The sequence below is a fragment of the Dermacentor albipictus genome, chromosome 4 (assembly GCF_038994185.2).
Source record: "Dermacentor albipictus isolate Rhodes 1998 colony chromosome 4, USDA_Dalb.pri_finalv2, whole genome shotgun sequence".
NCBI classification, from domain to species: domain Eukaryota; kingdom Metazoa; phylum Arthropoda; class Arachnida; order Ixodida; family Ixodidae; genus Dermacentor; species Dermacentor albipictus.
The window spans coordinates 131,088,421-131,116,354 of NC_091824.1; the positions used below are offsets into that span (position 1 = coordinate 131,088,421).

At 44.3% G+C, this 27,934-nt stretch overlaps 1 protein-coding gene and 1 non-coding gene across 3 annotated transcripts in view; both read right to left on the bottom strand.

Moving 5' to 3' along the window:
* Positions 1 to 27,934, bottom strand: part of LOC135898362 (aldo-keto reductase family 1 member B1-like) — a 296,512-nt gene that overhangs the window by 202,520 nt on the left and 66,058 nt on the right. The window lies entirely within an intron of this gene.
* LOC135898441 (U2 spliceosomal RNA) lies at positions 11,673 to 11,856 on the bottom strand. Its single transcript, XR_010563332.1, has one exon. It is a non-coding gene; the product is annotated as a U2 spliceosomal RNA (small nuclear RNA).

Sequence of the window (27,934 nt, forward strand, 5' to 3'; positions counted from 1 at the left end):
TTTATTTACGCGCGCAGTGGCGACAATGAATTAACCAACCATTCCCTACCGTCTATTAAACAAAACGACATAGTCTTCCATTTAAGAAATCCTTTGACCAGGTTATCTTCTTTGTTTTTTTTTTTCAGGACGTAAACGTTTAGCCTAGTCCAAGTTAGGATGACAGAAAAAAGTGCAGTACATTTTCTATGACTGTTATTCATTTAATGTAACAGTAATGATAGCGAGGCACAGGTAGAGTTTCTTTACGCACGCAGTGGCGACAATCAAAGAAGAAAACGAAAACACACGACATCCTTTTCTTTCCCACTGCTTTGATGACTTACTGAATTCTTACTGAAGATTGGCACCTATGCCTTAAATGCAAGCAAGTTTTGCTTGCGGCAACGAAAGGAACGTGTCCTGGACAAATTGGCGCTTGGCGCGGCATAAAACGCACCGCAAAAGAAAGAAAGAGAAGCGAAACCGCCAAAAAGGAAGTAGCTTGTGGTGGCGTCGCAATTAATCTTGCCCACGCTGACGTTTTACGTCCATTCGAATTCCATTTGTCACGACTGAGATTCAACTGCAGCCGACTCTCGTGCGCCAATACAGTGCGCTCTGGAACTGGACCCGATTGCTCGCAGACATTTTAATGATCGCCTGGTCAGAATGCGTCTTCAGATCAACGCTATCTCTAATTAACGTTTTCGCATACGTTCTCGGCCCTGCAGAGACTTCGTATAAGTGGTCCACTGCAAAAGCTGCTAAAAGGGGCAAACGATTTCTGACAGATAGTGCTGAGGATCAACACGACTAATGAACACCCTGTTAGCCTGGGAGACGCTAAGTGGAAAGAATGAGATTTTAAATGCTTCCAGGACATCGGAAATGGAACGCGGTATTAATCACTGAGCAAGTGATACTGAAATGAACTAGTAATAGAAGATCGACAATTGAAAAGATCATCGACTCAGCGAATCAATGAAAGTGTATACGACTGCTGAAAGAGTGTAATTCGGTATTCCTTTTTTTCTTCTGCTTTCATACCCATAATATAGTTAGGCTCGAGAAAATAATTTTGTCTCGAGCAATATGTGATGCGATTTTCTGTCACAATTTTAGAGTGATTCAGTTCCTTTTTAGTTAATTAATGCAGAACTGCAGAATCTTATAGAAATCGCGCGATAGATATTAATTGAGCTATGATTTATTTGCTTTCGCTGATATGTGGTGAAGTCATTAACTTGAATGTGATTTTCCTTGCAAATAAGTTTATTACGGTTCATCAATCAAAGAAAATATTAAGAAATAAGAAAGCTATATTTCCGAACGCCCGTGATCAGGACAAAGAATATTTAGACAAAAGCTATCGCATATTTAGCAAGCGCTCGAAATGAACACTTATACAACGAGTGTTTCGTACTTCGACAGTATTTCGTTTCTAGGGTAAACAAGCGCGTGGCATTCGAATATAAAACATGCACCGCATCTACGGGCTGCAAATACGTTCCAATATTTCTAAAAAAATTATCTAGGCAACAGTGAGTCTTGCAACTGTCCCGTGCCTGGACAACCTTTGCACCATTGACTGAATGCGCCTGCTGCTCCTTTCTAAAATAAAAAAAAAATTAAAAATAAAATAACGCTCGTGTACAAAGCGTGTTGAAAAACCCCAGGCGGTAAAAATCAATGCGGATTCCTACACTACGGTCTGCCTCATAATTATGTCCGGGTTTTGGGACGTAAAGTCCAGAGGTAAATTTTTTAACCGCCATCACCCCCTCCCAGTTGTCTGCTTTTTTTTCCCTCTAACTTAGAACTAGCACTACAAGGGAACAGCCTCACGAGTAAAAGACAGCCGCTACTTACCCTTTATCATTGATTTCCATGCCTGAAGTCCTATCTCTCGTATCCAGACAACTACGCCTGCTCTAAAGGTTAGATGTGCAAGCGTGATTATACCTTTATGAAAACATGATTTTCTTTTTTCGATGCGCCAACTAGGTGCCGAGAAGCGCCAAGCGCCCTGAAACCAAAAAAAAGTGATTACAGATATTGATTTACAGGACATTTTCCGCAGCAGAAACGTGCTTTGTTAGAGCGCGTATGGCCTGGTAAGCGTCATGTCTCTGACGTCAGAGAAGGCCGCTTACTTGAAACTGATAACTCTTCTATGCTTCACCCCTGACCCATCACGACATTGCCGAAACTAGCACAACTGAATGGAAGCAAAATCTTTTTTTTTTTTTGCCAGTTCTCAGCCACCCTCGAGCGCGACAGCGATCAAACGTGATCTGCGAGAAAGAGAAATCCGGAACAGCGGGCACAATTCCTGGTGAAACATTGCTACCACCATACCACTGCGACTAGCCGCTGCTACCACTACGACTCGAGGCTTCTCACATACAAAATATAATGGAAAATGCGAAGTGGAGATGCAAGACAGCAGCTTTTTTAGTCTTTTTTTTTGATTAATTGGACTCGGCTGGCAGCGTCAGATACAGGGTACTTTTTCTCCGATATCTGACTTCTTTTCCGATGTCTCACAAATGCGGCAAGCTTCCGCCAGACAGGCACACCTAAGGTGACAGAGACACTCCTCTGTTGCCATCGTTGAAATTTCAGAGCTGCTATGCAGTGCCATTTTGCTTCTATTCAGCCACACTTTCATACCTCGCCCCATCAGCCATTCCTGACACGATTCTTCCAGCGTTATTATATTAATTTCTGCTTCTAAATTCTCCTGATCCTTCGATCTCACCAAACGCTCTAAGTCTGTTCTCTTGTGACAAGGTCACAAAGTTGTTACACTGAAAACCAATCGATTCCCCGAAATAAGGAGTGCCTACTAGCAAAACCTTCAAAACGTGTCGAATATTAATATCTCGGAAATCTTACATTCGAATATCGAATGAAATAACATATATTTCCTTTATAACCAATGAAATAACGCCCCGTTTCAGTGCAACTATAATGAAGTTCACTAAACTTTATTTCTCCTAACATGATGTAGAAAAATCTTGAGGCAGCCCAGGGACGAGGCATTCTTAATCAGGTAAGTACCTGCACGGTAAAGCGAAAAAAGGAAAGGAAAAAAGCTGCTCCATGCGTCAGCTCTGATACAGGTCCCTCTCTGTACTAAATTAGAACTAACAGTAAGCATTTGTGAAATCTTTCAGTGCCTTTTTATTTATTTTGTTTTCACCTTAGAGAGATTAACAACCATTCATACCCCGCACTATACGCCGAGAACAAATATTCAGATATTCAGACCATTAATATTCGGAACGAATATGACTCGATTAACTAAGACTAGTCTATTCGTATTCGATATTTCGAATATTCGCATACTTTTGCCAGAAATATAAGAAATGCCACATACTTCGCTTCTAAAGTTATTTAAAATAATGCATAGGTGGTGTCTCGAGAGCATCCAGGCGTGTTGAGCAGTCTATGTCCTCCGAAGCTTTACTAATACACATTTTCAAGAGCATTCAGGTAGTCACCTCGATGAATGAAACAAGAAGCATGGGTCTTGGGGTAAATTTAAACACTCGAATGAATGTACTCTGCCAGAACCTTACTGTCCGTTTATTGCATGATAATTACACAAATGTAACACGCACTACAGCCACATAATTAAGAGAAACAGAAAGTATGTGAGTATGTAACCCCTTTTTCTTTAGTCTTGCTCCGTGTAGAGCAAGGTAACTTTTTGATGCACAAATTAGTACACTCGTGAACATGGTTATGGTAGATGATCACTGAAGCCTAACAGTTGACTTGCACGGCAGAAGAGGCAGCATGTATGTGTATGACCATTCAAGCCCTTTGACTTTAGGAGTGCCACAAATGCCCATGCAGCTTTCTGAGCTGAGGAAAAATCTTGCTGCCAGGGTAGATTTATGTCGATCCGCAAAGAGGAGTTGAGCTCCTAGCTATGCTAACTTCGAAAACGGGGACATTGAACTTGAAAACATGGAGAGTGGCATGGGAAATCCTCGAAAGTCACTTGACTGTGCTTGAACATATTGTGTTCAGACACTAACCACCTTAGATAATGTTCCATCGAAGCGGGTGAGACATCGTGGTAATTATGGACCTATGCAGATGAACGAGGGTTTCCCGAATGGCGTCCGGTAGAGTATTCAAAGAAAAAGAAGAAAGCCAAAGTGATCTTTTATGGTAGCAAGCGATGCTCCATTGCAGCGTTTGATATTTAAAACGCGAGAAGTACGAACTAGGCACTCTCATGCAAGGACAAGTAATCTGCGTCAGCAAAATATTTCCTACACGCTGCAATCACCTGTCAACCGCTACAATGTATCTACTTTTTGAAAACATTTGTAGCAATTTTGCGCATTATTTAACGCCAACTTCTTGTACCTACAGAGAGTGAGAGAGAAAGAGAGAGAGAGAGATCTTTACTAGAAAGAAGAAATTTTTGTTTTATTACATGGAAAAGCCTGAATTCACCCATAGCAAAGTTTTCTCTCCAGATCTTCGCTACCTCTCAAACGCGGAATACACGTCTCATTACACTATAATTATTGACGCGCAAATGCCTTCCTCTGACCTGTATGGCACGCACGACACAAGCGACATATTGGTCAATGCTTTTGAGTGGTCACGAAACTACACGAACGGAAGAATCTTTCCCGAATGCTCACCCGCAGATTGGTCTCACTGCGAAGCATTGACTAAGTCATTAGCGTGGCCGTGGTCTGCTTCCTTTGAAACAACCGGTTCATACATTGCTCTTGCAGGTATTTAATTTGGGCGCCACTCTAGCAAGCTGGCAAGTTGCACATGCTGTGGTGCATCAAAGCTTCGCGCGCTCCGCTTCCTTTAACTATATCGTATCTTGAAGGAGGCTTCATGAACCCGCAAGTGGGTACATAATGTGCGCATATCGCATGATTTCTCCGCACGAGGGTTATTGTAAAATGAACAAATTAATGAAAACATTGTGGCGGAATTACGTAAACGTGATAAGCCCTTGCGAGTTCCAAAGTTGTATTACGGATCATGAAATAAGAAGCCGCGTTTTGGTAACAGTTCAAGTGTTAATAACTATGATCAATCTGTCCGTTGAATAAAGTAAGCCTCCTTTCCATCGATACAACCAGGCTCAGTATAAAGACACATTTTCTTTCCCGCCAATTTATCAGAACAGCTTCCCATAATTTAGTCACTTCCTCTCTCGCCCCTTGCACTCGAAATGTATCCGCATTACGAATATTTAATTTCACAATGTTTGCTTACAGCTTACGAGGTTCATTCAGGCCCTATATAGTTTGGTTAAATTAGGTCATATAACAAGGCCAAGTGTGTTTGAAGCGTGTTAGACGGCGTGACAGCGGAAAACATTAACCATGTTCTTCGTGCTAAGCAGGGCAGCGGCAAGATTTGGAAGTTTCACTAAACATGGAGTCATGTAAACTCTACATGTTCAGCAGCCTTATATTATTGACTGGTTATATAGCGAAAAATGTAGGGGTCTTAACAAATGGATGCCTCACCTACATAATTATTCCAAACAGTCTGCAACACATAAAGACGCGTTAAATAATTTCAGGGGTGAGACCAATTTACGGCGATATTCTATATAGCACTTTCTCGTTGCCGTCACTTCTAGCTCATGTTTCATCGGAAAGCACGGAATGCGTCATTTCCAGAATGGTCATGTTGCAGTGCGCGTTTAACAAAAACTTGCCGCCACATCTGTCGAAGAACTGCGCAACCTTTAGAGGGACAGGAATACGTCCTCTCGAAGGTGAAACCTGCAGAACCGTATACACCTTCAGCAGAAACCACACAGAGCCGTTAAAACCCACATAATACCTACACGTCTTTTACGCGCAGCGAGAAAGGACGAATAAATCACAGCGCTTCTTTCGTATAAGTCGGTGTGTCTGGGACGGCACAGTGCTGTCATCGTCGCACGTGATGCACGAAACCACCGCGACTAACTGCTGTAAGCTCACAGACTACGCGCCAACAGCAGATGTCGACGGTGCCGGGAAACTTCCTGGCGTGGCACGTGCCGAGTGGAGCCCAGAACCGAACTTCTGTGGTCACTGTGGATGATACATCGTTTCATCCCCTGCATTAGGTAGTGCTCTGCAATCGCCACCCTCGGGCTGTTTCACCATAATTATGAGTCGCTCTATGCTCACTCACAACTGAAACGTGCGTCGCCACCGGGACGTTAAGCGTAGGGGAATCCAGCGATGGCCCCCTGGCCGGCGCACCTCGGGAAGGAACTTCGCACACCGTTTTCTTGCATAATTAATCGGAACTGTCTGGCACTGGGGCGAAAGCAAATGGCTCATAGCAAATTATCAAGATCGAGGAAGCTACCCTGAGTGAACGCGACTTAGCGCCGCGGTTGAGTGAGGGTCGCTCTCTGTGTCTCGGCATTGCCGCAGCTGTAGGTGGCGGCGAAGTGAATCTCCATTGGGGGCACGGAAAGATACCTTAAAGCTCGACTTTCTCCTACAGTACTTGTGCCGCACGTGAGCGGCTATTAAGGCAAGTCTGGCTGCGTGATACTGTCCATGTACATGAATCGAAGCTACTACACGGCTTCGGGTTTGCGGGAAGTTGGTTAGATGCGCTCGCCATCTGCGGGGTGTTAGTTACACCCGCCGTCTGCGATGGACAAGAATACGAGAAGGGGGCCGCCACCAACTCATGTCTTTTGAAGGTCACCTTCTGGCTCAGTGTTTAACCTTCGAGAGCACAGTTCCTTCATTGCTTCTTCACTATGATACTCTTCTCGATGAAAGTTGTTAATTAAATAATAATTTCAAGTGTCAAAAGCGACTCAAGCAGAGGTTTATGTTGTCCTCGGTGTGAGTGTTTGTTGGCTTCTTATAATATGACTAATAAAAATAGGGTCCCTCGGTTAACCCCCTTTCTTCTCAAGGAGAGGTTATCACTTATATCACTTTTATCCAAAGTGCTAAGTTTTTAATTAAGGGAAAATGAGACATCCACCCAACCGTAGCAAGTGCGACAAAGGAAGCCCATACGCGTTCCTCGAAAGAAAAGCCTCGCAGTTCCTTAGTTTTTTTTTTTTCCAACTAAGAGGCTTTTTTTTTTCGAGAAACCCGTATGGGTTTCCTTTGTATCAATTGCTACGATTAGGTGGATGTCTCATTTTCCCTTAATTAATTACTTATCTCCACCTTGCGGGTTTCCGCAGAACTGCTACGTCAAGTGCTAAGCTTTCTCAACGTTCAACGCGCTTTCATAGCAATTATTAAGCCTTCGGAAGATTGGCATCATCCTTCAAGAAGGCATCTTAATTGGAACCGTTTATAGCGTAGGTTTGATATGCTTTTATAGCAGTGTTCACTTCCAATTTTTGATAAATGAGTGTGTTCAGTAATAATAAGACCCCATAGTCTTTCCTCGTAATCATATTTTGCTTTCCGTATCGGTTCGACCGACGACACCAAGTGTGATGACTTGTAACAAGGAGACTCAGCATCTCCTCTGTGACTGTCCTCGCTACAATTTGCATAGACGATCACTCGCAATCGCGATAGCACACTTTGACCAAACTTCTTTAACTGAGGAAATCATTTTAGACTGCCGCCATCACAAGCCATCGAAGCGAAAGGCGACGAGGGCACTGTTGCAATCTGTAAGGGCAACAGATATATACAAGTGCCTGTAGCCTGAACTGATGTTTATAGCGCCACAAGGGCTACTGCGCTGTGCGCTGACAGTATGCAGTGACAATGACGTACTGTGACTGCGTATCTGTGCTCTCTTTCTTCCTCTCTTCTCTCTGCTTTCCTGTCACTTTACGTCCCTCTCCCGCAGCGTAGGGTAGCAGACCGCATCTTCTCTTCTAGCTAACCTCCCAGCGTTTCCCCTGTTTTCTGTCTCTCTCTCTCATATTACGCAAGCCCAAAGGTTCTGGGTCACGCACATTTTCTTAGAAATTGAAAATGTTTATTTGCCATCCTGTGCATATATAGATGGGGGACTGGAAAAAAGCTATCCTTGAAATATCCGCACATACATATACGCATACATACATATATATATTGCAATATACTTACGTTTCATATTGGCTTTCTTTAAACAATCTGATGTTCAAGCATGCTAACGGAGAATTTATTTATTTATTTATTTATTTATTTATTTATTTATTTATTTATTTATTTATTTATTTATTTATTTATTTATTTATTTGGTAAGCAGGTTTATTCTGGTTGTCGAGAGGCAGCCAGAAGCGGAGAGGTGGGGTCGAGAGCTCAGCTAGGTAGGCGAACAGGCCCCCGAGACACGAGATAACGACGCGACACCATAGTGTGCCGATCTCCTTATCTGCAACTTATTTATTATGGGTTCTTCGACATGTTGGCAGCAACTTCAATACTGACAAGTATTAGTGACGGTGAAGAACAGACTAGCAATAACTGTGTATCACAAAACTGGTTCTTTGTTGGGTGAACTTGTGCCCCTAAAAACAATAGACATTCAAAGCACAACAACAGTGACGAGCACAGTCAGCGATCGTCGAAAATCTTACAAGCGAGTCAAGCGCGTTGGCAAAATTTTATGCATGACTCATCGAAGGTTCAAGCATAGAGAAAGAAATGGTTCCAACGTGATCGCTGGCGCCCGCGTGCCTTCCGGAAAGTACTACACAATGTCGCTTAGTATGAGAGAAAGCTGAACTAGTTGGTAAGCACTCATAATGCAAATAAGGGGTAAGGTGGGCAGACACAGACACAGACAAGAGAAGGCGTTCGTGTTGTCCACTTCTCTAGTATCCGTGTCCGCCCACCTTGACCCTTATTTGCATTACACTATCGCGTCGCGCATGTAATCTTGTTAGACAAGGTTCAGTGACAACAGACAACGAATTAAACCATCGATAACATTCCAGCCGATACATGTAAGCGCGTTCAGTGCCGAGCGATAACGCTTAACATTAGGTAGCCTGTGAAAAGTGGTCACCGGAAAATGATGAAAAAGTATACGTGTCAGTATGTCGCCGGCTCCGCAACTTTGGTAACTTAGTGAAGGATGATGATTGCTGAAGTGAGACATTTCATCTACAGCATGCTTTGTGTATCTCACTTCTAACATACCATTTTAAGAGCTCATCGCGTGCTTTTGGTATTCCTACATGTCCGATCTGCACTACAGTAGCGCCTTTCATGCTAAAAGGAACTCGCAGAGCCTCGTGATTATCCTATACCTCTATGTAAAAAGTAACAGGTGTATATTTATCTTTCTATTGGATAGTTATAATCTTTTTTGTTCCGCCGCAGTGGCTATGCGGCAATCTGCGAATTCCAAAGAAAAGAGAAATCACAGATGCAAGAACAATCAATAAATACTAAGCCCTGACAAGTTAACTACAAAAGAAAAGACGGCAGTTTTGGAGGCAATACGAATTTTTCTAATCTAATTCACACACGAGGAAGAAATACTAACATATACACAGACAGCAGCAGAGGTAATAACGAGAGTGCGTAACTTAAAAAGCAAATACCAAAAAAATACAGATCGCCTTGGGCGCGCTAACCGGTGGTTTGCATGGATATATATTGCCTCGCATTTAATTAGTAAACTGTAGTCTAATATTCGGTAGTCTATACATTATGAAAATGGCGTGCTTTAATTATCATGGGCATCCAAGTGGTGTAGTCTAATTTGATAACTTGATTGTGCAATGAGAAATGACCAAGAAAGCGGGAGAAAAAAGGGGGAGTTCACAGTTACAGAAAAAAAAATGGCTGTGGCTTAGCTAAGGTTAAGCCCAGGATGCGAAGCATACTAGCCTTTATTTTATTTGAACCACTGTTTAGCCTGGTGAACTGCTGTTGCTTGGCTATATTTGGTTCGGCTAGACGAAGAAACAACTCATGCGTTACTCTTCTTCGCCTTCAAGAGTGGAACGCGACAGCGTTCCCGTCGACCCGCCAAGGGGTGTAAGACAATGGGCTACGGCGCAGCGACTACGCGCCCCGCATTGGACGCGGTGAGCGTCGAGCAACGCAGCGTTCGGCGCGGCAACGAAATGTGCGCCTGAGCAAGCGACGCACGCCTGAGCCTTAGAAACAGCTCGTTTCTAAGGCAACACCGCATTCACTAAAGGCGCTTTTGTACCGCTTTGAAGCATCGTACTCGCGGCTCAGTGGTAGCGTCTCCGTCTCACACTCCGGAGACCCTGGTTCGATTCCCACCCAGCCCATCTTGCAAGAGTTGAGCCAAAGCCACCTAGAAAATCAGTCTCTGTAGCACGCCGCAACCTCCGCTTCTCATTCCAACGAGCAGCTCTGTCTCCAGGAGGCATCTCACCTCGTGAGTGTCTAGCAGAGGCAAGCGCAGCTGTTTATATACCGCCGCGACGGCGCGAGTTGGAGCCCCGTTTCTCCTCTGTCGTGACGTCACGGTGTCACGTGGTATTGAAGGCGACACCGCCGCGCCTTAGGAGCTGGGTTGAGCTCTCGTAATATGCTTCGCATAAAAAATATTTTAATTAGGTGAAACAGGTCTATTATGCTATTTTTTTGCGCAGAAAGAGCTTACGTAATCAAAGCGTACAAACAGCGGTGTATAATTTTACTCTACAAACCGTAACTCGCAAAAGCCTGAGCCACGTGCGCTATTCTTGTGAAACTTGTAGGAGAGCAGTCGTGGTGGTCTCCTGCACCCTTTTCGTTCTACAGGAAGAACTCACTCAAGCTAAAAAAAAAATCAAATATTGTTTTCGTTCATGGGGTGCCCGGGATTCATTCTACTAATTGATGCAAGTGCGGCAACGAATATCCCGTCTGCCCTATGACTACGCTTCAAATATTTTTCTGGAACTATGGACGGGAAAGCGTTGCGTGAGTGAGCGCAGAGAATAAAAGTACAGGATTACCTGCCTGCAATATATATTGTAATGAACAAGAACGCGTGGACGTAGGCAGCAGGATTGCCAACAGCATCGCGTGCCGAAGATGCTCGAGCTTAGACTCTGTGCTCGGTGAAGCGCTCTACCCGCCATCAGTCCGTCGTGTAATAAACCTCCTTTATACATATACGCTCATTTTGCTCAGTATGAAAACATTCCACATCTTACTTTTCTGTTTTCAGGCTTAACCTCTTGGTTTGAATTCCAGCGCACACAAGAGATGCGTAATTCAGACCCTGCTTTGGAACGCTGCACAAGGCCGGAATGGAATGCAATTTCAAAACTGAAAAGGAAAACGAAATGAGAACGCGCCCGAATGAGGCCGTCTGCCCGGTGTTATCAGCAAAGTACAGGACACGAAAAAGTGAGCACTGGCTAGCTCGGTGGCTTCATTATTAGCAGTGATGTTTTAGTAAAGAAAAGTATTAAGCTGGCAGAAACATCTGCAGCGAGAAATCCGAACCCTTATATATATTTTTACCGGTGGCTTTTGCTTAACTATATAGAGCCATTGGTTCTTTTATACTGGGGAGTGGTAAGTTGTGCAAAACATCCAGGCCAAAAGATCGCAAGATCAACAGCATTGAAATACGATCGCATGCTCCAGCAAAAACAGAGCGAGAAAGTTTCACCTGGGTTCTCTTTGAATAGCGCCCAAAACGAAACTGCGCCTCACTTTTCTTTGTCTATCCGCCTCAGTCATTTACTTTACCGCGAAGCTGTTAGGGTTCCGTGCATTCTTGTTCTCCGCGAGCAAGAACCGTGGGCCAATCCCCAACGTAGTGCAATACCAGGCCGATCCGCGGCTGAGTCGAAACAGGCTACAAGCACTATGCCAACTCATAAGAATAACTTTGTTATCTTGGGTATAAGTAGAACCCGTATCAGGTAATAAGCTAATAAAGACGGATACTGGACTTTGACACACGTCGTCCATGTCTACATTCGCACCGCGCTGTCTTTGTCGGCGTTCGATTAGATTATGGGGTTTTACGTGCCAAAACCACTTTCTGATTATGAGGCACGCCGTAGTGGAGGACTCCGGAAATTTCGACCACCTGGGGTTCTTTAACGTGCACCTAAATCTAAGTACAGGGGTGTTTTCGCATTTCGCCCCATCGAAATGCGGCCGCCGTGGCCGGAATTCGATCCCGCGACCTCGTGCTCAGCAGCCTAACACCATAGCCACTGAGCAACCGCGGCGGGTCTTTGTCAGCGTTCCAAGCGCCTGCATATTATATATATATATATATATATATATATATATATATATATATATTTATATATATATATATATATATATATATATATATATATATATATATATATATATATATATATATATATATATATATATATATATATATATATATATATATATATATATATATATATATATATATATATATATATATATATATATATACTTTCCTACCTATTATGGTGGTCCACCTTTAGGGAGTACAATGGCTCATGATTTCTTCTTTTTTACCGGGTGTTTAGTTTCCGTGGTACTGGATGTAGATGGCGTGCAAAACCAAGTGATCACCATATCTCTATGAAAACTAAAGATAGTTAGGATCGTTTCCACGCGCCCCTGTTCGTGTAACATCACGAACTTCAAAGAACGCAGGCAACAAAGACATCAGGGGGCATTTGGTCGCGTAATACGTTAGAGAGAAGGTGAAAATCGAAAGAAAGGAAGCGTTTGCAAGACTACCGCGAATAGCACAAGTGAATGACCGTGCACTTCTAGTGCCTCATTATCTATCAACGCCATGGTAATATAACTATAAATATCAACACCACAATAATAAATTAAAGGCACTTGTCTGTTTTTTTTTCTTTTTTGCTGATGAGAAGTCGGCCTCCAGACTGCTCTTTGCTTTAACTGTGTGGTGGCCTTCTTTATTACATGTATGAATTGAATACATACAAGTTGTTCTGCGGTTCACTGCTGCCTATCGAGCTCTGTGGTCAATGCGGTGCTGTGGCAAATAATTGACTTCATGCAGCAGCTGCTCTCTCAGTCGTAATACGCCTGCGGCCACGACAACTGGGCTAATCACGCATTCTTTGGGCCCTATGCTGGTTACACTTCAGTATGTGCCCTCGACCACTCCTTACCAAAGTAGTCGCACAACGAAGCATGCATGTGCACTGTGCACCGAAACAATAGACTTCGCCAGCTTCATTATTCTCTTTGCTTTACTATTATCCCTTGGAGTGGCATGGTAGAGGCACGTCACTCAGCTTGACAGTTCCCCATTTTTCTCATCCAAGTTTTACCTTTATCTGCCACCCTTGCTAAAGTTGCAAAACTGCAAGCGATGAAATCAGTTCTAAATTAATTATTTCTGGGGTCTTACATGCCAATACCACTTTCTGATTATGAGGCACGCCGTAGTGGAAGACTCCGGAAATTTCGAGCTCCTGAGGTTCTTTAACGTGCACCTAAATCTAAGTACACGGGTGTTACCGCATTTCACCCCCATCGAAATGCGGCCGCCGTGAAATCAGTTTTAAAAAATGAAACAAACAAGAAAGTCATTTTCGTCCGAAAGGCGAAGCAGTGATGGCGATAGTAAAGTATTAGACAACCACACGAACTTATGTTCGCAGTTATATCGGCCGCATAGGTTGCAGTAAATATTCCCTTACTAATTAAATTAACAAGCATGGCACCGCATGCGCTCCCGGAAACAAGAACCGATTTCACTTGATGACCGCGAACCCTCGATATCCCAGCGCGGGCGTGATGAGCGCCAAAGAGAGAGAGAGAGAGAGAGAGAGAGAGAGAGAGAGAGAGAGAGATGTCAAGGACAGGAAAGGCAAGGAGGCCAACCAGACGGACACCCGGTTTGCTACCCTACAGTGGGGATGGGAGAAAGGGGAATAGAAAGAGGAAGAAAGGGAGAGAGTAAGCACTGAGTGCATGTGGGAGCATGCGCAGGGACATTATAAACGGTCCCTTAAGCCGCTGCACTTCAAGTATTGTACTAGTGCACAAATCGCTTTTCGTACCAGTGACAGATATGTCGGTTTAAGGTTGCCCGCAGAGAGAGGCGTTGCACATCATAGCGAGGGAAAAAGTGTGCAGAAACTATCGACGATGTTTGTTAATGTAGGCCAATAGTCCGAACGAACGAGTGAGCAAACGAGCGCACTCCACAAAGCTCGCGCAAAACAGTCCCCCCTTCCCCTCGCTACTTTACCTCCCTGCAGCTCGGTTGCGCGAGAGCTCAAGCGCGACAGCCTTCCTACATCTGCACCTCCCCCCCCCCCCCCCCAATGCTCCTCCACGCAACTGGATGGCGCGAGAGCACGCGCCCTTTCCCTCGGCGCGTTTGTAATGCAAGTCCGACCACCAACCATTAACTCGTGGCCACCAACCACGAAAGCTGGTGAAAGAGGCTAAAATTCAATTCGCTTTAACAGAGCGTGCGGGCCGCGTATGCACTCAGCCGCGTGGTTAGCCATGCCCAGCCATGGCCGAGCTAGAGGAAAAGACGCACCCTCACCAGCCTTCCACCTAGCACGCATTTGATCACGTGATTTTCAACACCGGACGGGCGGGAAGACGGCGCGCATCAAGCTACATGCTACTCGGCTCACTTTCGCTTGCGTTTCCTGATGCCAAAGCTCAAGGGGCCTGGAGCATGATAGGATCTTATCGCACTTGGACGTTATCCGGAACGTCATGGTGACGGCGAACATTCACCGGGATTGACGCTAAAATTCCTACGCCGACAGTGGCACGGCCTGATGGGTTTGTCGAATCACCTTTTGGGCTGCGTCTCAATCACCACTGCTTTACGATTAGTCGTGCAACGATTTCTTGCCCATGGTGGTCCGGGCGTGAAATGAGCACTCGCTATTCTGCCATCTTCCGACAGGCGGGACGTATACTTTGGAGCAACACATATTGGTGACATTGTGCTTCGTTGCAGAATTACATTTGCTTTTCTGATTTATGCGTAAACCTACATTAGAGCGTTTTAGTTGAGCGTGTTTACGCTCCGCTAAGCAGCTAAGCGGAGCGGAAGCGCGAATGCCCATGCGCCGTCCACTTAGCCGTAAGCGGGCTAGTGGAGCGAGGAACACGGTCCGCTGAGAAGCTGCCTGAGCGGAGCGTGCTGCGCAGCGCTTTGGCTAGCGTTGGCGTCATAAAGGATTGCATTGGATGCAGAAAGCAAGCTCGCTGGCTATCACGTGGCGTTCTTCTCAGCTTTATCGCTTATTGTTAGGGGTGGCTTTCACGAAACCTTACTCGTTCCGCATTGGAATGGCCGACAACGCTCTCTGCAATGTCTGTCTTTGCGAGGAGACGCTGGAACACATTCTGTGCGACTGTCCTGAATATAATGTTCAGCGACAGTACCTGGCATCCGTTCTAGCTTACCTTGACACCAGACCATTGTCCCTCGACACGATTTTCACATGTCGCCGACAGAAGACATCGCAGGTGAAGGCGACGAAGGGACTACTTCGGTTTTTGGAAGAGACGGGATTGGACAAGCGGCTGTGACAGTGATATTACGTACCATGCCAGATTGATGGACTCTAACGGACGATGTGTATGTGTTGTGCTATGTGTTCTCTCCCCCCCCCCTTCCCCATCCTTCATCGCCCCCATCCCTCTCCCAGGTGTAGGGTAGCAAACCGGTTAAGCTAAACTGGTTAACCTCCCTGCTTTTCCTTCTCCACTTTTTCTTTCCTTCGTTCCTTCCACTGGATAAAATGGACCGGTAACGCATTACAAGCGCACGTCTAGATGCTTCATGGACAAATAAGTTCTACATATACGTTTTACTTTATAAAAGTGATCAATGGGTGTTTTTATTTTCTTTCGTTACCCTGAATTTCGCCAGAGGGCGCTGCAACTACGAAAGGTCCGTTCCGCTACGCTAAACGTGCAACTAAAACGTGAAAATCGCCCGCCGCTCCGCTGTGGCTTAGCGGGGCGACTCGGAGCGGAGCGTACCGTAAAGACGCTCAACTAAAACAGTTTATTGTTAGATAGCACTCGCACCTCTAGCCATAGTTTTCACGGAATTGAAGAAAGTGAACGGGATTACTAGAAAAACTGGGATGCGCATAGAAAACGGATTCTCGTGCTGTACGGGTGCCTGTTAGAAACATTTATATTAAGGAGAGATATGCAATGTTACTGTTCAGATGAAGGTGCGAAATGTAGGCATTCTCCCTAGGCATGGCAAGCTGTTTGCTTCGCCTTTGCCTTCAAGCAATTGAAGGCTTTTTTTCTTTGTGTGTGTGTGTGTGTTTGTGCGTCTGTGCGTGTGTTTGTGCGTGTGTGCGTGCGTGCGTGCTCGTGCGCGCGCGCGCGCGCGCGCGCGCGCGCGTGTGTGTGTGTGTGTGTGCGTGTGTGTGTGTGTGTGTGTGTGTGTGTGTGTGTGTGTGTGTGTGTGTGTGTGTGTGTGTGTGTGTGTGTGTGTGTGTGTGTGTGTGTGTGTGTGTGTGTGTGTGTGTGTGTGTGTGTGTGTGTGTGTGTGTGTGTGTGTCGTGGTGTGAATCGCTGTATAAAAGCAACCCACCGCAACGCGTCCAAGTAGATCGGCGAGAATAAAAGTAATTTTCGGTGTACAGAGAAACCTGGCTACTAAACGTTAATCTTTAAATAACGTGATGTTTTAAACTGTTTGGAACTGTTTTGTTAAGGATATGGTGTAAATGTAAAAATGAAGTTAGGCACAAGCATAAGATTTCGGGGGAGTTAAGGATGGTGTGTGTTAGAATTATATGAACGTTTTTTGAGCGGAGAAATTAATCAACTCATGTTTGAAGGGCCGAAATTTCTACGTACGACAAACGTGAGAGGAGCGTAAACAGAGACCGGTGTAATAACTCGTGGATTGGGCGTACTACGCTCGAAGGCACAATGTTGTGCGAAGTGAACGGAAAACAGGAGCGTCCGTGTACCCCAACACCACTCCTATCTTACAGCAGCTTTGAAGCACCAAACTTTGAAAGCACTACAAGAAGACAGGACTCCATAGGTGTGGGAATCGGAGGGCTTGATGGATAGCTCACTCTGCAGGTGTGTACATGGCTTCCCGCAGGAGAAACGCAGAAGCTAAAAAGTCCTTTTCTGTGGCACTTGTGGTGTCTGTTGCGAGTGTTCTGGTTAGAGCGCCAGAAGAGGAAAGTTTTGAAATACAGCTGCTCTGTCGAGCACAGGAGAATGGGACACCACTTATCCATCTTCTCTCCCTGCCCACTACGAGATAGAGGGATCAGTCTGACGTCCGTTACCGCACTCAATTGTGTTAAGGTGCGCTGTTCCATTTGTATTGAGGAAGAGTAGAACACGGGAACTTCCCTCTTCGTGATATTGGATATCGGCTTATTTGCACAATGATAAACACAAAACGGACTACGCTCATCCATGCGCCACTGTGCGTTCAAATTCGGGCTTCATCCATGTCGCACAGTTGTAAATGCCTCACCCGTTTTATGCCATGGAGCAAGCTAACAATTAAAAAACAAAACCTAACAGGCTTATAGAAAACGAACTTTTCCTTTTACTTTTGTAACCAACATGCCTAGTGGGGTGGATTTTTTCATTTCTGCAACAGTATCCCCACGGTAGGTCCGAGTGCGACGTCGTGAACTCATTCATCACCGTCGATTTGAGAAAAGGGTGATAACACGCTTGGAAATATCGTGGCTTTGAGAAGCCAGTTGGGATTAGGTCAAGAGGTAGAACTTGCCTTTCGTGAAGTAACAGGGATGTTTAGCATCAGGTATATTTTTTATTTAGCATTACCGTATTATGATTATATCGGCGACGCAGATTAGAACATATCCTGGCGCCATGCGGCACTGCGTTCAATCTTATTCCGTTACTAACCTTCTCGTCTTACACGGCAGCTGCCCTAAAAAAACACCGAGCCAAAAATAACTTCACGAAATGTATAAAGCCTTCGTTGTTTTTTTTTACATCAGCCGATAGGTTAGTTGCTCACTGCAATAAGCGTTCTGCACATTTTAATTAGCGATGGTTTGTGTCGTCACTGCAATGTGTGATCCCTCTATATCTCCGGTATCCGCTGCAAGCATTAGCGATAATCCGTTAATGCATCCCCAGGCGGCCCACGCGTGCTCTCCACAGGTAAACAAGGGTATCTTGGTTGAGCGGCTAGGGGCTGAAGTGACTTGAGCGGTAGTCCGTTTATGAGCCTGCTTTTATTGGTTTTGTGTTATCTGTTATTATACCTCGAGCCTGTTTTAGATCAGCATCATGACATTTGTCCCACCTGTACATACCATGATGATATATTTTCTTGTCTTGTTTTTTTTTCGATCCTGCCCTCCCTATACTCTTAAAGTCTTTCTGTACCCGATCCCTTTCCCTATGCAGAGTAGCACGTCGCCGCACGCACGTATAGGTCTGCAGAAATCTTTGCATTTCAATAAACGGATTTTCCCTTACTATATATGAGTGAAGCGGATCTCCAATCGGTACATTACTGGATGATACAACTGAGTGGCAACATTGTTTAATTTTATGGCTGTCAATCGGACACATTAAGTCTAAGCAGAGAGAGAGAGAGAGGGAGAAGAACTAGTAGAAATGCATGAAAGTCGACCAAACGAGCGTCTGGTTTGCTACTCTATACACTAAAAGTAAAGGAGGGGGGAATACAAAGAGGCAAAGAGGGAGACACTTAACACAGCGCGCATACAAGTGGACGTACAACCTCGTGAGAAAAAAAAAGTTATATATAAATTAGCAAAAAAATAAAACCTATATGATGGAAGATTCTGATGCACAAGTTGTATAATAAAATGGGAACGTTTTTTTTTTCTTCATTACGCCGTATTAAACGGACACAACTAAAGCTCGAATAAGCTGCAGACATATATTTTCTTGCATGTCTGAGCACTAGGTATGTGCCAGTGGTCACGCAAAAAGATACCGAGGACTACCTTATGGGTTTAGCAATGCGAGCAATTTCTTTTATGTGTGGTTTAGTCATTATTATATGCGCACGAATACACAAGCGAATGGGGTGTACAGTTCCCTGAAGTCATTTCTTCGGGGTACGGTTCAGTAATAATTTCAATCCTTTGTACCTAGTTTTATTTTTGCGCATGACACGTGACCAAACAAAGCCCTCCCTGTCTGTTATCCCTGAAGTATACGTGTCTTTTGTGCTGGCCCCCGGTAACACAACGCCGAATTTCAATCGCATTAGCTCCACCGCATTGAAGCTTTCAATGGGAACAGGGTCATTTGGTGCGTAAAGAGGGCGCACTTAAAATTCAGTGCCTCGTAACCAAATTATAACATTCTTAAATGGAGTTAACATACTTTACTGATACTTATAAAGAAAGAAGCCTGCAAATGAAAAAAAAAAGATAGCTACATGAAACAAAAGTCGAAAAAACACGCCATGTGAAGTTTCAAGGTAAAAGAGACTCCATACTTGAAAAAGCGGTAACGCATAAAAGAAAAAAAGAAACGGACGGAGACAGGACGACAATGACGAGCGCTGATTGTGTCGTATTTTTTTATTTTTTATTGTTTTTGCTTGTGCTGTTCATTTTTCAGACAGGTACCAGCACGCCCAAAACACCGCAAGACTGCACACTTGTTCGACCTTACAAAATCGCATCGCAATTTCCAGATAATCTGTTTCTTTCGAGTAGCTGTATTAAAAATATCAGGTGCCTGTACAGAAATCACAAAGTTGGTAGCGTTTCCCGCATATTTACCGGCCGGCTTGAAACCTGGTCCGCATATATCGCTTTCGAGCCCTTCCTGAGGAATTTCACTAAGGCAATAAATAATCCAAACATGTTTCACTTCGCAAGAACAAGCTTTATATTATTCACATGCCTTCAACTTCGCACGCAATTTTCTCATAGCGTCCCCCATAGCGTTTCCGATAGCGATTCAGTGCGCAAAGCCACTTGCGGTATTAACAGTCGCACCGCTTTTTATATAAGTGTGTATGACTGGGACATCTTGGTCGTCGTCGAAGGGCGGACTGCTGACCTGTGGCCGCCTTCATTTTTTTGCAAGCCTTCGTAATTGTAAACGAAAATGTGATCACGGAAGGTTTTGCCATGCGGGAATTATGCAGACGCTCAAAACCTTCGCTGTTCAAGCATGCATTCATTTGGTGATATCCTACTTCCTGGTCAGGTACCACAGTGAAGTGCAGAGCACCTTCAACATTACTGGCCCGAAAGCCGAGGCCAGGAACTGTGCTATGTATTGAACACAGAGAACAAAGGATGGTCTTGTTATAGATGCCGCAGATGAATACGAGAAAAGGAACAGCGTGTAACAAAATGATTTTGGTATAACAAAAAGTTTTGGCATATGGAAATATAAAGTTTGAGGATGCTTAGCCACCAGGCCTACAAAAGAACTAAAAAAGTACGGCAAGAAACGCAAGAGAGACATGGGGTTAGCAAAACCATTTAGGGGAGCTATTTGTGAAGCTCCTTAATATAGGAAGACGTTTCTTGATTCACTTGAATGAGCAGAAACAAAAGTGAACCCTGCTTGCGAAAATAATTCTTTATTTGAATTATCAAGTCAATAGACAGTTTTAGTACTGCGTCATGACGATACGTACGCAGCACGCAAGGGCTTTGCGGAACGTAGGAGCGCGTGTCGCGTTGGGGCTTTTAGTACTGCGAAATGCCTACGTACGTAAGAGGGTGAGCGTTAGACGCCGGGCGCGTCGGAGCGCATTGGCCGTGTCCGCCAGTACGTCGAACCGTCGGCCAAACTAGACGCTGTTGATCTCGCAATCGTGTGGGCGCGTTACCGCTTCGTCGGACTATATTTAGGCCTTTAAAAGACTCTACTTTTAATGCGGATATAATGCACGAATCATATCGAGAAAAATAAAAAAACTAGTACTTGCTTTCTCAGGCTGGCACGGTCATTTGCGACAAACTGCGCCAAAAGCAGGTCGAGCCTTTCGCGCAAACAGCACACACTGAACACTTCCTCAAAAACAAAGTTCCTATTTTTCCTATGCATTCCCAACGTGCAGGGTCTGGGAATGCCTTCTGCGCGTTCACTTCACGCAGCAAAGCCAAATCGTAGGCCATTGAAAGTACCGCATTCCGCGAGTCGCCTTTGACGCTGCCATCTTGGGAAACTCCTTTGTCTCGCGCTCTCCCGAACAAACGAGAACCACGAGAGCAGCACGCAAGGCTCCCTACGTACGCACGCAAGAATCGGATGCGTGCGTACGCAACGGCCGCGTACGCATCTCGTACCGTTTGTGTTGCGTTCTGCACATGCGCAGTTTGCAGAACGCAGCGATCTTACGTACGCAACGCCGTTGCGTACGCTACGTACGCAGTACTAAAACTGCCTAATAACCACCCACTCAATTTCGAAAAGCAAGCTTCCTGTAGGTTTTTCCAGGCGTTAGAAAGCGAAACGCTGTAGGCATTGCGCACCTGATGTTTCTAACTGCCGATTCCATTCCGGCCCATTTTAGCGACTTGTTCCTAAGCTTTTCGTGGTGTCAGCACGTCCAACTAAGATAAAAAAGGCCGCACGCATATTTCACACGGCCCTCTCGATCTAAAGGCTGTCTTCCTAGGCACTACAGTTCGGTGCTCACCTAGGTACTTCAACGCTTATCGCGCTCGGAGAGCCGCTCGCCGGTATAGGGAAGTTTTCATAACTTCATATTCACTTTCGATTTCGTTAACGAAAACCCACTTTCATCCTCATTGTCTTCACCACGTTCTCGTCGTTGCTTGCTCCTCTTTTTATGCGAAGCATATTACGAGAGCTCAACCCAGCTCCTCAGGCGCGGCGGTGTCGCCTTGAAACCACGTGACACCGTGACGTCACGACAGAGGAGAAGTGGCTTTGGCTCAACTCTTGCTAGACGGGCTGGGGGGGAATCGAACCAGGGTCTCCGGAGTGTGGGACGGAGACGCTACCACTGAGCCACGAGTACGATGCTTCAAAGCGGTACAAAAGCGCCTCTAGTGAATGCGGTGTTGCCTTAGAAACGCGCTGTTTCTAAGGCGTGCGTCTCTTGCTCAGGCGCATATTTCGTTGCCGCGCCGAACGCTGCTTTGCTCGACGCTCACCGCGTCCAATGCGGGGTGCGTAGTCGCTGCCCTGTAGCCCATTCACCCCTTGGCGGGTTGACGGGAACGCTGTCGCGTTCCACTCTTGAAGGCGAAGCAGTAATGCATGAGTTGTTTCTTCGTCTAGCCGAACCAAATATAGCCAAGCAACAGCAGTTCACCAGGCTAAACAGTGGTTCAACAACTAAAATAAAGGCTAGTATGCTTCGCATCCTGGGCTTAACCTTACCTAAGCCACAGCCATTTTTTACATTGAGTATAGTAAAGAAAAGTCCTAAAAGCAATTCCCTTCGAGGACGTGTTCCCGAAGCAAGAACGATCTTTCTTTTTGGAGAAGGGCGTCTACAAAGAGAGAAAACGGAAACAAGGATGACAATAACGAAGCACTTGTGGTCTCCCTCGACAAATCAAGCTTGTTTGCTGCCACGTGGTGAAGGGTTCACGGGAAAGAGAATTTTGCGAGAAGGCAGGGAGTGAATGAAAGTAAACGTTTCGGGACAGCCTCTTCAGCGCGGCATCCTAGTCAGTTTTCTTTAAGCATCCTGAGCTTTCCGTGATTCAGCAGTAAATGTTGTTTTCTTTTGCTCGTCTCTACCATTGTTCATTGTTTTGACACTTCATTGATTCGTGGTTTGGAAATGTAATCTACAAAATATTTCATTCCGTCTTGTGTGCCGCTAAGTTACAATTCCTTGCAGCCCTCAATTCATTGCCTTTATCTGGCTCTGCCTTTGCGAGTTGTAGGAAATGTTATTGTCCAGATACTCGTTCACTCCGGAAAAAAGATACTTGGCCAACACTGGGGCTACAGAAAGGAGCACTTGAGGCTCTTTCAAACATTTTCGCGGAAAAGACGAAAACATTAGCCTATACTAAACGTTAGTGGTTGAGGCCACTCTTATTTTTAATGCCAAATATCGTATATGTGTAGTTCACGTCTGATTTTGTCAGTTGTTTGTATGCCTTGTTATGTACACAGGCGCATAAACGTCAGCTGCTTAATCTGCAAAACTTGCAACTCTCGTGCTTGTTTTCAATGTCTTTTCTGCATTTTCCCTTGTTTACTGAGTGGTGTGTGTCTCCTATTATAATTTCACATTCTCCTGTGCCTTCCGCGACTCAGGCGCGTGATTTCGCAAGTTTCCGTACTTTTTAACGGTCGCAAGTGCGTTTGAGTCATCTTGTGCTTTTAGTTTTGCTGGCACAGTAAATGAAGAGTAGGCGGAGTCAAGAAAGGCATCAATGGATTCTTTAATTTTATACAAAGAAAGCTCCAGGAGAAGACACACATGAATAGACCAAGTAAAAGAGCATGGACAGATACAAATTGTAATGCAGCTCAGTTGTAGTTCTTTTACCGCTTGATAAGGATCATATATGGCGTAAGTAAACATTGAAAAATATATGTCGGTGCTCATCTCTCCGTGCTAAAGCACGCGTGTAGCTTGCCTGTCACTATTAACGAGCACACGTGTTGCATTCTAAGTATCCCGCTTTTCAAGAGTAAACACGCTGCAAAAAGGAGGTATCTTTTTCTTTGTCACATTTTGCGTTATATTGACCTTCTCCCATGCTACGCAGATAAAGAAAAAATGTGGTATAATATACGCTCTGGTCTTCAGGTGTCGTAGGTGCGTGCAGGAAATTACCATAATTAGAGAGGAGCTGTGCTTTTCGATGTTATGTCCGACAAGTGCCTCTCACGTTTCTTATTACTTTTTATTTACTCTTGAAGTCCTCCATTCTTGACGCCATGCATCTTACCAGCACTAGATTTTCACTTGGTTAGATTTATCGCAAGAGCGTTAAGGGCCCCGTGTCGCAGAAAATTCGGTGTTGGTGTCGGCGCCGGCGGAGTTGTCCGTGAGCGAAAATTCCCGAATATATTTAGGTAAATGTATTTGCCACGCCTTGCTGTATGACATGCGGTATACACTGGTTAATTGCCACACCATTCTATCACTAAAGTTGCTCATTGCTTGTCTTAAATTCTTGACAAAGTTATTGCTCTAAATTTTGAGAATAACAGCCCAAAAATAAATGTCATGAAACAAAACACCGACAGCGCATGCCTTTTATGTTAAATCTCCTCAGACGTAAATATTAAAAGTGCGAAACGATAACAGAAACCTCAAAATTATGAAATTTCTTTTAGCGCCGCAGTGCACTGTCTCCGAGATCGGCCCACACAAGAGGCTGCGTTTCTACCGGAAAGCTCCCCATCGTGCATATATCGTTCGCGGCCAGCGTTTCCTGCTAACCATTCGGTTACGTAAGCTAGAGTTGCTGAGAATCGTGAGAAGCAGTCAGAAATTTGTGAATGCTATTGCGGTCCACTCTTAAAGGTGAAGCTTAAGCGTCCTCCAATCTATTTAAAGCGAAGTGGTATATGGCTAGGGCTCCTTGTATTTTTCGTGTTTGTGTGTTAACAATGAAAACGTGAGCGTGGGCCGACCGCGGAGATAGTCCAACAGCGGGCCGACCCACGGCGAAGGTGATGCAGGCTTCAAGCACTCCGCCCACAATAATAATAATAATAATAATAATAATAATAATATTTATTGTTGCCATCTTACAATAATCGTACATCAGAAGGCAGGCCCGTCAAAGCCAACGAAGTGGCTTGCGTGACTTGGCCCGGCATGTCGGCACAATAATAATAATAATAATAATAATAATAATAATAATAATAATAATAATAATAATAATAATAATAATAATAATAATAATAATAATAATAATAATAATAATAATAATAATAATAATAATCACAATAAATCAAGATGCATTGTTTCAGGTCTATGGCTATATTGGAATCTTTTGTGAAGAGCAGATAGACTCACGAGCAGATGGCTTTGCCATATACCCAAAGGACAAAATGTATGCAACGTCAACCGCAATAGTTTACGGGATGCAGGATCTAACAAGAAGTTGAATTCTCGCGAAGCGTGGTCACACAGCCTCGAATGAAATGTTCCAGCATGTAGCAGCATTCTCCTGCCTGGTCACTAATTCAATAAATTAGAAAGGCCCTGCCTTAGCAGTGCAGGAATTCAAATTCGCAGGGGAATCCGTATCCTGTAAGCTTTTTTATTTATTTATTTATTTAAAAATACCTTACAGGCTTCAAAGTGAGGCATTGAGTAAGGGGGGCAGTACATAGAAAATACATTGAATACAAGACATCTATAAACCGTATCTGTTTACAACCTACAACCAGAGTACAACTGAGATGAGAAAAGAATTATTTAGATCACACTTCACTAGGGAAAAGAAGAAACATAAAAAACATAATATAATAACAAGGAATAAATCACACAGATTGTTTTCAGTGAAGTCAGTTAAATAATAAAAGCAGTAATGATGAAAAACAATGACAGAAAAGTTACGGACGCGACATTCCAACGAAACGGTAAACATAGCGACATAACAGTAATAATGCGAAAATAAGCTGTAAAATATAGTGCAAGTATAGAAAGCATTGTGCGAAAAACGTAAAACTTCACTTTTCTTTATTCATGTATTCGGTCAAGGCATCACGGAATGAATCGTAGTTAGATTGGCTTGCAATGCTGTCAGGGAGCGAATTCCATATTCTGACAGCACGAGGAAGAGCAGAGCAATGGAATGCCTTTGTAGACCCGAAAAGGCGGGCATAGCTGAAATGATTATGAAGCCTATGTGACGTGGAGTAGGGTCGTTTCAAGCATGCGGGTGTTCGAGTGGAGTGAAGGAATTTGTGGAACAGTGTTAAAAGGGCAATGTCTCGGCGAGTGCTCAAGGATTGTAATGAAAGCTTAAGTTTTATTTGTGTAACACTAGACTGGTAGCTGTAATCGTTTATGATGAAGCGGCTTGCTCTATTCTGGATCCGTTCTAGCGTTTCAATTAGGTATTTCTGGTGAGGGGACCAAATGGGAGATGCATACTCGAGCTTGGGACGAACGAGAGTTAGGTAAGCTAGCTTGCGAACATTTGAAGGAACATTTCTTAAGTTGCGTCGCAAGTACCCCAACGATTGGGAGGCATTAGCTGAAATTGACGTGATATGTTCTGTCCAAGAAAGATTGATAAGGATTGATTGATTGATTGATGATTGATTGATAGACTGTACCACCATACACCCTTGACTCACAAAAGGTACAACGCCACCGACTGTGGGAATGTCTGTGGCGTACAAACGAAGGACGGACTGGTGATATGCACTGCGTATAAACCTCCAGGCACACCAAAATGTGATATCGAGAAGTCCATTTCCACGCATATTGCATGGGTTGGCCGTGATGACACTACCCTTGTGATCATCGTTGGAGTCTTCAATGTGGACCTTTAAAAACGGGACAAGAAATGGTTCACTCAGGTTGGGCTAGAAGAGCTTAGTTTAAAGTGGCACACCAACCCAAGTCACTGAGCTACTCGGCAATGGTCGTGTATAGATTTAACTTTGACCAAAGATATGCCTAAGGTTGTACTCGAATAAATCAGTGTATATCCCAGCAATACCAAAGCTATCATCACTATCATTACCAAATGCTGAAAATAAATACATGTACACTTCTCTAACCCTGTGTGCTCTGCAGTAGCTTCACTGGTCATTCACCATCAAAGAGTGCAATGGCTCCTTTTTTTTTTTTTATTCTCGTTTCAGTATACATGTTTTATGCATGTATAACATGTATTATACATGTATTATACATGTATTATACATGTATTATACATGTCTTATAGATGTTTCTATCCATTTTTTATAGGGCCCGCAGTCTTTCCCCTATAACAACCGGGTGAAGATTCTACCGGACCTGAGTAAAGTTTACTACCTACCTACCTATTCAGTTTCATCATAGTGGAAAATAGCAATGCGGGAACTACGAACATACGCATTTGCAGGAACAGCCACATGAACACATATTAAATGTCCCTTGTTATGTTTGCAGAATCTCTACACCACTAATAACGAGGCGCGTAAAATCTGGTCACACGGAGTCCGTGCTTCTAGCTTCTAGCATGACGTAACACAGCTGACGTTATCGTTTACACCACGCGCGTTCCACACTAAAAAAAAAATGCGATACTAATGACAACTCGGTAGATGGGGCATGCGGCAAACAACACATAAGTTGTAATATCGATCTGCTTCAAAAACATTCCGCCCGCTGTAACGCTACCGTTGAACAGCATCATTCGTAGCCATGTTAATGAGGCCTTTCATAACATTCGTCACAAATTTTCTCACGTTGCACGAGCATAGAATGAAATCACATGTTCATACTCTTTATACCACGACGATCTCTTCCTCATTGGTAAAGTAGTCGTAGTGGTAGTAGTAGTAGTAGTAGCAGTAGTAGTAGTAGAAAAATTTTATTATATACAGAAACCAAACGGGCTCCTAGCCCCAGTCCCCCAGAGGAAGTAGCGGGGTGAATAGGGGGAGCTTGTCCGGTAGGGTGCTGACCCTATTCCGAGGTCCCACTGGCACGGGCCATCCGCTCAGCTCATTGGATCAGCCGCAGCTGATCTTCATGTAAGAATGAAAAAGAAAGTCAGCAATGCTTGCTTTCGAAGTGCTAGGAAGAGCAAAACGGCAATAAAATTTTGACGTTGTAATCAATTCGTGCCTCACTGGTTTCCTTTACATCAATGTTTTCATTTTCTTCTAGAGGAACAACAGTTTCTGATCTCTCATTACTCTTTCTCTTGCCTTTCCACAGAAAAAACAACAACTGAGAAAGAAGTGCAACCGGCCGAATTAAAACATGGCTGCGTGGTGGGATGTAAGGAAAGAAAAATAAATAAAGGTACGAGAGCAGAACGCGAAAGGCTATATGACACGCTTGGCAATCCTTTCTCCAGATGATCGCCAAGGCGGACGTGAGGTACAAGCTAACAGCCTGGATCCCCGCTGATTGCTGTCCCTGTCGC